The following is a 10,331-nucleotide window of genomic DNA, read 5'->3' as shown; positions in this document are numbered from 1 at the left end:
CTTGTAAAGTTAATAAACATTTCAGGTAATTTAGATGGAGTATGGTCTGAAACAGAAGAAGAGGAAGAAGTTTTAGGCTGGCTAGAGGAAGGAGGTTACTGAGGAGGTCAAGCTGTGTGGCTAGTGGAGGTGGATGACTCAGAAGGGTTGCCTTCCTTGAGAAGGTGATGAAGTAGTAATCTCTGAGAGGGAAGAAGGGATAGTAGAATCTTTCTGGTCAGGGGAAGATGGTGGTGCATTATAAGGTGGGAGTGGGATGTGGGCAAAACTAAGCAGTCATCATCAGACGACTTGCCATGGCTATGTTGTAATTTCTGTCCTTCCCTAAGGGGATAGAGCCCATAACCACCCTGTTACCAACAATCAGAATGTTATAGATGATTAACAGTTTTATTAGCCGCTTGTAACTGTGTTTTAAGTTTAGCTGCATTATATTTCGAACTACAAACTATAGAATCTTTTTTTTATCTTTAGATTCTACCTGCCATGCATTAAAGGCTGACCAGTTGCCAGCAGGGACTTTATTGTCTTTTTCTCTAAGTCATTTTTATAAGTTTAACAGAATATTTTTATCAAAAGTACCTGCAGGTGGAAAAGTCAAATTACCATAATTGTATAGTGAGCTTATGGCATTTATCTAAGTAAAGACAGCAATCTTTGTTGCAATTCTGAAACATATGCCTTGCAGGAGTACCATACTCCAGTTCTTTTAAATTACTCACATTTGCTCCCATTGTAAAGAAAACTTACAATGTTAATACAAAAAATAAACGGTATCCCCCTCACATACTAACCTACACACATACAAAAGCTACACTTACTGGTTGAACGTTTCAAAGAGAGATGCAGTTGTGAACTGATGCTACATAAAATACACTAGACAGAAAACTGTCAAAGGAGACAATAAAGTGAATTTCTATAGAAGCAGCTCCAGGCAGTTTGAAAAAAATCAAAGTCTTTAAAGCACCATCTGTTACGGTTTAACCATAATAAAATAAACTTTAGTCACTGGCAGATTAAAATATAATTTATTAAAAGAAATAATACACCTGTGGGACACAGTACTCAGGAAGTCATGTCTCCCTCAACAAAAGAATTCATAATCTTTTATAGGAAAACTATAACAAAGTAGTAAACTTTATGAATCATACCACTGCTAGCATCCAGTAGAAAATATTAACTAATACAGTTCATAATACAATTTATTCTTCAGACCATTACTAAATATCTAATAGAAATATGTCAAGATTAGTAACTTCTTATCTACATTTCATTCTTAGCATGAAATAAGCTTCTTTTTATCATGTGATTTAGAAAGAATGCTGCCTCAGGCTCAGGAAATAAAACTTAACATTCTGTACTTTTCCATGTTTCCCCCTTATGCTGTTGCAACACATACACTAACCTTTTAGGATACACATATACTAATCTTCTAGAACATGTGCAATTTCATTTTAACCCTTTACACAAAGGGAGCATCCACAGTGGTGCAGCAGTAGCATTGTTGCCTCACAGCAAGAGGTTCTCCCGTTCGATTCTCGGCTGTCGTGTGGGGAGTGCCTTCTGTGTGGAGTCTGCATGTCCTCCCCGCGGTTGGGTGGGTGTTCGAAAGACATGCATAAATGGGCGTGCCTTCGCTGAAGGTTGGATGTCGAGCTGGCACCTTGGCGTTTGTGAAAATCTACTGCCAATCATTAGCAGACCGGAGTTCTGCTGTGGCGACCCCTAACCAGGAAAAGCCGAAAGACAAACAAACAAACATGGCTCACAAAGGGAGGCGATTACAACATTAAAAACACAGGTAAGCAATTTATGTCCTCTGTATATGCATTCCTGGCTGCAGCAATTTTCTTAATACTCAAGCTCCATGACAGAGGAATTAAAATTAGTTGCTACAATTAAGTACAGTATTTAGACTAGTAAAGAGGCAGAGAGGGGTAAATTATAATTTTATATATATATATATATATATATATATATATATATATATATATATATATATATATGTGTGTGTGTGTGTGTGTGTGTGTGTGTGTGTGTGTGTGTGTCTGTGTGTATATGATAATATTCAGCCACCTGGAACGTCCTCTCAACACTGCCTGTCTGTGTCTTTGTTGTTGGCTGGAGGGCCCAGAGTTTATGTTCTCTGATCAGAAATGGAGAGGGCTGTAGGGATTATTTAATCTAATGATATTAAATGAAATCTTGCAGTGAAATGAACAGAGGTCTCAGTACCTGACCAGATATCCATATCAGTAACATCTCTCCTTTAGGGACTCTTACCTGTAGCTTGTAAATGTATTATGATCTGTTGGATGCACAGTTGTGGAACAGATTATTTACAGTTTTACAGATATTTTTGAACTAGTGTTCCTTTTTTGGATAAGTACAGCAGTCTGTGGTTAAGAGATTACACGTAGATAGCATAGCAATTTAATATTGTTCTTTCATTAACTACTGGTTGTTCTTCTTATTTTATATGTCTGAATTATATATTTTTACAGCTTTGACCTGCTAAACAAGCTTTTTTAATGATTTAGTATTTAGATTATTGATTATATGGAAATATGTTATATTATATGCTATAGTGTTTACATATTACAACTTAGAAGATTCTGGTCAATTTTTTACTTATTTTACAAGTCCTTTTCCCTCTTGACTGACTTGTTCTCCCTTTCCCTACCTCCTCTTGTCCTTTTTGTTGTTCAGTAAAGACTTACTAATAAAAAGAGAATAAATAATTCAGTATTGTGTGCTGCAGAGTAAAGATGGGCGTATGCAGTTTTATCCCTTTGGTAGATGAAACAATAAAAGTTTAATCTCTGTCTGTTTTTGCTTGCTTTTTGTAAGTAAGGACAGGATGTAAAAAAAAAACAAATTTCAAACATTTTTGTAAATGATTCTTAGAAGCATCATAGCACTTTTGAATGAAAAGCCAAAATCTGAGTTTTGATGTCCTATTCACTCCTTCATATTTCTACAAACCTGTTTTTGACCATCCTTTTGAAGTCACTCTGCATATTGGTTTTATAGCTATGCTGTATGTGTTTGTTTGTTTTTTGGCATCCCACTGCCTGCTATTTGTCATCTCCCTGTTATCTATTTTTTCATTCATTTCTCATGGGTTGAGAGCTGTTCAAAGCCCATTCCTTTCCTGTGAGGCAAAAGTCAATCATGGAGCCATCACCCTTTTGGCCATTAGGGCATTTTTTATTTATGCAACCTAAACCCACTTCCTTGTGGTGATGTGGACTCTCTTATCTCTGTAGTGGGACAGTCTATTTTCTTGATATGGAAACATGGGTGTTCCCTGACACTCCTGTGCAAAGGCTGTCACACAGTTTTGAGTGAACCCAGCCATGTCCCTCCTCCCCTGAGGTTTGTTCTCAAATGTGTGGTGTATACCACTTCCCTAGAGCACAAGGGAGGAGCCATTATAACCCTGTCTACACAGTAAGCACACTGACATAAATCATGTGTTTCTTGACTATTCATCCCCAGCTCTTCCAGTTTTCCAAACTGCAAATCATGCATGGGTCTGCTGGGTCACAGACAAGGCTTTATGTCTCTGTGCCACATAGCTGGGATTTGAGTCTTTTGTTTTACTGGGTTTTGCACTTTTTTTTAATTTTAATATTACTATTTACATTTGAAATTAAATGTTTTATCAAACAAAATGAATTTACTTGCTAAACAACAAAACACTTATATAAGACTGGTAAGAATATGTACTGCAAAATAATAGCAATTCCCAACCTCTCTGCCCCACAAAATCCATTCATCTATAACCCCTTTTTTCCATTTTTGTGACATGGGGTCGGGGTATCACTTCAACTGTGACAATCATCTAGAGCCAAGGTTTACACCACCAGGTGGCTAGCCCTGCTGATGTAGTTCATCTACACTGCACACTGACACATATGGCCAATTTAGAGTGTCCAGTCCATCTATTGGATGTTCTTGGAATGTAGGAGGAAAACAGAGCACCCAAAGAAAACCCACACAAACACAGGGAGGACATGCAGACACTGCACAGAAAGCACTCCAGCCAAGAATCAAACCATAGAACCTCTTGCTGGGAGGTGACAAAGTATCTGCTATGTCATTGTGCCACCCAAGCCACTGTGCCGCACAAAAGACACATGCTTATATCATCATCAGATAACTGCAAACACATGTCATTTGCAGTGAGTGAATGTTATTATAAATGTTTCACTACTTGCCGAATGACAAAACAAGTTTAAGTTCATTCAGAAACAAGTGTCCAAATGTTAGACCTTAGTTATTTCCATCTGTTATGCCCTCTTATTCCCCTTGTTATATCAACCATGTAGCTCTAAATGAAAAAGCGTTTTAAGAAACTGAGGAAAAGGTGAAGCCCAAGCAAACAGTTAAGGACTTTCTGCGGGCATCTCTGCCTATGTATATAAGGAACTACCCTGTAAACCTTAGTCCTTTCATACCAAGCAGACCACAGGGAAAAGTCATAAAAGGAGGAAGGGATAGTTTTTCAGAAAGTGACAAACTTAGAGGGAGAACTGGAGGAGTCCAATACCAGTGCACCAGCAGGGAGCAGCTATGACTCAGCAGAACACATCCCTGTCTCCACAAATCAGAAAAGCACATCCCAACCCTCCTCACTCCCCTTCCAGAAAAGATAGGATGCATGTGTTCCCTGTTCTTCCCTCATTTCATCTAATAACATTGAGCAAGTGGGTTCTAGATCTCACAAGGCTACATAATATAATTTGTTTAAAAAGAAAGAGATTTTGGGACATTCCCCTTCTATCAAAAATCATTTAAAACTGGTTCAGAATCAAGTGCAAAAACCTTCTTGCTCGAGGCTCTATAGAACCTGTACCAAAAGGGGAGACAAGAGAATGATTTATGTCCAGAATCTTTCTAGTTCCAAAAAAGGAAAGGTTTTGGAGACCTCTTCTAGATTTGTCAAGACAAAACAAATTCTTACCTGTGCCAAAATTCAAAATGCTAACCATACAGAAACTTCTTCCTGTGATCCAGGTATCATCTCTTCAGGAAATGTAGACATCCTTTAGATAACCATGGACTGCTTTTCTAGTGTAAGTTTTTCCCTGAATCTGCAAAAATCACATTTAGTGGCCTCCACTAGGGTTCCCTATCTGAGAGTGGATCTGAACTCCAAGGATCAGAAAGCCTACCTTCCTCAGGAGAAAATCCTCTTCATGTCCCTCTTCTTCGGGAAAGTTGCAAAAAAAAAAAACTCACAACCAGAGAATTTCCAGGGTTCATAGGTTACATGGCTTCCTGTATCCCACAAAGCTCTGCTGGTAACTGAAGAAAGGCTGGTGCCAGCACCAAAATTTCCTTGCATAAAAAGGGAGATTTTGAAGTGGATATAAGCTATCCAGGTCAACAGGGGAGTCTAGGTTTGGCTGGAGATAGGCCCCCAGGTCCTTACAGAAGGTGTTAATGTTATAAGGATGTTCACTCAGGGAAAAAAAGGTCCTTGGCATTTGGGAATAGAGAGTGGTAAGAAAACATTTAAAAGTTAAACAAATGGTGGCTGTACTAAGGATTCCATCAGCATTCAAAACCTGCATGTAGCCAGACTTCCACATCCACAATGACTGACAACACCACAGTGATGTGGTACATAAACAAACAAAGGGGCACTCATTTCTGCACTGCAGGCTAGTGATGCAAGTCTGGGAGTTAGTACAAGAGATAGTTCTTATTGCCCTGGCCCAGTACCTTCCAGGGTAAGATAGCAGCACAGCAGACAGAGTAAGCAGTCCATGTGTAGACCCAAATGAATGGATGATAAAATGTGAGATGTTTCTAGATCTAACTCAAAAATGGGGTGTGCCAGAAGTAGATCTTTTGCCTTTAATGCAGGACAAGCAACTCAGGAAATTATGCACAAAAAGCTTCACAGAAGGGAACATGTAGAGCAGATGCCCTCTCTTTTCCTTGGATAGGTAAATTATGTTATGCCTTGGTTCTCTTACTCTCATCCCCAGGGTACATCAGAAGATCAATGAGGATGGGGTAAGGGTGATTCTAATAACCCCTTATGGCCCAGAGAGAACTGGTTCTCCCTACTTCTGGGCATGTCCAGAGAGGAAGCATGGGTGCTGCCACAGCAGGTGGACTTCTTTAGCTAGAACATGGGGTCTGTCATACTCCCGCCACCTGAGCACATTGAAGCTGCCAGGGGAGATGATTTAATACTTATTCATCCAGGGCACCTGATTTCAGTGGATTTCTGTTTATTCTGAAGGAAGGTATAAAATCTAAAACCTGGAAATTCTACACTTCTAAATGGACATGATTCCCTCACGGGTGTAAAGACAGAGGACAACAGCCATTTCTTGACAGGCTACCATTGGTCATCAGTTGCTTTACAGGACTTAAAAAAAGGTTTGCATTATGCTTCAGTTAAAATACATGCTTCCACCATCTCAGCTTATCTGCCACTGGACCCCCTGACTACTCATTCCTAGCCATGAAACAGTTTTAAAAAGGATTCTGCATTTGAGGCCACCAAGAAATGAGCCAGCCTTGCATGTGATTTTAACTTTGTACTAGAAAAGCTTACCCACCCACCCTCCTTGTGCCATCTGCTTCAGCCAGTGTTAGGATGCTTACCTGAAAGGCTGCCCTATTGGTAGCACTAAGTTAGAGGCTTTGATATATAAAGAACTTTTTCCTGATTTTCCACAAAGACAGGGTTACCATCTATACAAACTCCTCCTTTATGTCAAAGGTGGTTTCTGAGCTATCTCTAATCAGGTTATAAATCTTCCATTTTTGTTTTCATCACCACTGAAATGGGGTGAAATTGTACTGCATTCCTTGGATGTCCATAACCATCTTACATTTTACTTAGATAAAACAAAATTCTACAGGGAATCAAACCAGCTTTTTGTGTCCTTTGCAAAAGGGAAAAATGTGAACAAATAAACTATCTCTAAATGGATTGCAAACTATATTTCCTTTTCTTATCAGTTTCATGGGAAGTCAGCAGTTGGCAGTATCACAGCACATTCCACTAGGACTGCTGCTGGTACCACAGCCTTCCTCAGGGAGTTTCTACCCAGAATATCCTAGCGGTGGCAACTTGAATCTCTGACCACACTTTTGCTAAACATTACAATCTGGGCCAAGTCAGGTTTTATACCAGCCATTTTCCAGGCCCTGACTCCCCTTGGACCAGCTTCTGCCAAACCTCCTAACTTCTATTAACTCTGAGAATCTACCAATGGGTCATTACTGCAACAGTAAACTATGAAGATCATAGTACAGTTGTGTGAATTACTTACCAGAAATGTAGGCATTCAAGTAGATTTAATGTTGCAGTACCCATTCTCTCCCTCCTACCCCCTTCTTCCTTGGACCTAGAGTTTAATGCATATCCTTCCTTCTTTTTCCAACCCCAAGTAGGGCTTAAATATGCTCCAAGTATCCAGCAGAGTGTAAAGTCAAACTGGAGCAAGAAATACTTGATTATAGTGCTGGCTGATGACCCTTTGTACAATCAACGTCCTGACACTGGAAAGGAAGTGTATACACCAGACCATGGGGAAATGTGAAATCTTGGGAATTCAGGTTAGCCTCAGACTTCTGCATGGCAGTAAACCCCAAGAGTCATTACTACAACAAAGAATCCACTTGAGCATCTTCATTTATTTTAAATACCTACACAACAGTACTTTGCCAGTAACAAAAGCAGGAATGTTGTTTTTTTTTCTTCTCCCTCTTCCCAGCAATAATCAACACTCATTGCTTGCCCAAAAGAAACTTGAATGAACAGCTAAGGTGCAGCACATACCTGACAATGTTTACCTCCAGAAATATGGCCAAAGTAAAAAATAAGTGGAGAAAAGGCCCCAAATTAGGGACACTTTTTAAACAAGGAACTATTTACTGAAAACATTTCAAAATAATTTAGAATTTTTGAAGGGATGGAACAAAAGTTTTTAGAAAAAATTATGGGTGACCCTCCAAAATTTAGATACTTGAGAGATATGTTGCAGCAGTGTTGGCTATTTGGCACCATCCTTTGATCATTAAAGTATTTTTCTTGACTACCTGATAAAAATCACAGCTGAGCAGCACAGGAAATTGTGAAACAACAACTCCATGTCTTTGGTTATCTGTCCTAAAGCCAGTACAACTCCACTTGCAATAAGTTATCAAGTCCCCTTACAATACAGTAAGTTCCAGTTGCAGGAAAGAAATCTGCATATCTTCTGCAAGTGATCAAGCCACAGAGGACAGGATAGAAAGTAGGAAACATATTAATAATAACTTAATCTTGTAACAAGTTACACAATACATTTGACATCTCCTTTCACCTTAGTTATTAATGTTTGCACATGTGTGTGTACAAGAACACGTGTGCACTTGGTTTACCATCAAAATGTTGGAATATAGTTATGCAAACTTAGAAGGTCGAATGTCACTCTTCCAAGGTTTTATAACATTAATAAGTAGCAGGGGGTGTGGGGGGTCGAGGGTGACTTGCCCCCCTGCAAAGCATTCGTAGGACATAACCAGAAGTCCAGGTAGTTTCAGTAAAGTCGACCTTCCTGAGTTGTCAACTTTTCTAAATTACCACTTTTGGTTATGTGATCATTTAGCATTGTGATTTTATGACATTTAAAGTCGGGTAAGTAATCACTCATACAAGTTTGATGGGAGATTTTGATAGTAAACCTATGCACACATATGTGCCCACACAGACACACACACACACACACACACACACACACACACACACACACACACACACACACACACACACACACACACACACACACACCTTGCTAAAGTTTAATTTTCATTTGGTAGCAGCTTCCTTGTTTGAAAAAGTAGAAAACAGTTTACAAAACAGACAAGTAAATATTTACTATTTTTTTATTTTTTGTTTACCACTCAAAACCCCCTTTTGAACAGAGGCCCAGGGAGAAAAGTTGCAACACATTACAGACATTTTTAAACAGATATTCAGTAACTGTATGAACAGACAATAAGTAATGACATTAAGGAATATACATTATCAATTACACAAATATTTGCTAATTAGATTGCATAAATATGAAATAAAGGCAACTGCTACAGAAGATGCTGAACATCAAGTATTTGAAGAGGTATTAAGTGGGTTTGTCAGACACTTGATCTTGTGATTGGTGCTGAGAAATGTAAAGAAATGGAAGTGTAGGAAAGAATTTGGTAGGGCAGAAAGTTCTGATAATGTAGTTAAGAGGTAGGGTTCAGAGATAATTATAGATGGTCATCGTAAAACATATTAGAAGGACAGAGGTAGGAGCAAGCAGTGTCACAAACTATACATGTGGCTTTTAGCTGCTAGTAAAACTAATTAGGTATTGGTGAAGACTGGTTCTGGGGCATATGATTCCGAGTGAAGAGAAATTGAAGATATGGCAAGATGAAACAGTAACAATGGCATTTATCCTGGAGATATACAGGATAAAGGCTTGTCTCTGACTCATTGTACTGTGTTTGTGAAACTCTTCCATTCGGAGTTATTAATCTGATGGCTGATATATATCATCACAAGAATGGTTAAAATTTGCTTCTATGTTGAGTTTGTAGTTCATACACTGATTAAGCTATTGGCATTTAAATAGGCTTTGATAAATTATACTCATTTATTTTTATATGGATTTAACCACAAAAATGTAAATATGTGCCTGGGACTCGGAATTGCACTGGCTGTAGCATGTCCCTGGCTAGATGCATGTGTGCTATGTGACAGTGAGCGATGTCTACCACTGCTGTCACTACCATGGACACAGAGATGTCCTATTCTGGGTGTTAATAACTCTGCAAAAGATGTAGCTGTGGAAAGGCTTGTGCTTTGGGAGGAGTATCTGTCATTGATGGCCACAGTGGCTACCATCTGTGGATGGACCAGCTTCATATATGGCACCTCACTCCTATTAGGTGAGCCTGAGAGGACATGATTCCAGTATGTCACGGAGTCTAGCTAAACAGTCACATGCAAGGACATGCACTCCCTTAGGTCAGCAAGCATACCCTGCATTACCCTCACTAACTATGCTATGACTGGTGGTAGTAGCCTATGCCTGCACAGTGGACTTGCACATATGCCAAGTTTTGGTCACTGACACACTGATCTTTAGGGGAGGGTGATGACCACGTCTCCATCAAAAACCAATACCACACCTCTGTGTCTACCTCTCTGCCCATGTGTGCTAGGGGTATATTCTGATATGTGGCAACTAAAGTGTACCACACCATCTTTACTGATAGTCCCCATTAACCTGTCGACCCTGTGTGGTGTCTGTTTCCTGTGTGTCTGT

The sequence above is a fragment of the Protopterus annectens genome, chromosome 3.part1 (assembly GCF_019279795.1).
Source record: "Protopterus annectens isolate FY-2018-M chromosome 3.part1, PAN1.0, whole genome shotgun sequence".
Taxonomy (NCBI): domain Eukaryota; kingdom Metazoa; phylum Chordata; order Ceratodontiformes; family Protopteridae; genus Protopterus; species Protopterus annectens.
The sequence above is the reverse complement of the archived record's forward strand: the minus strand, read 5'-3'. Positions refer to the sequence as shown.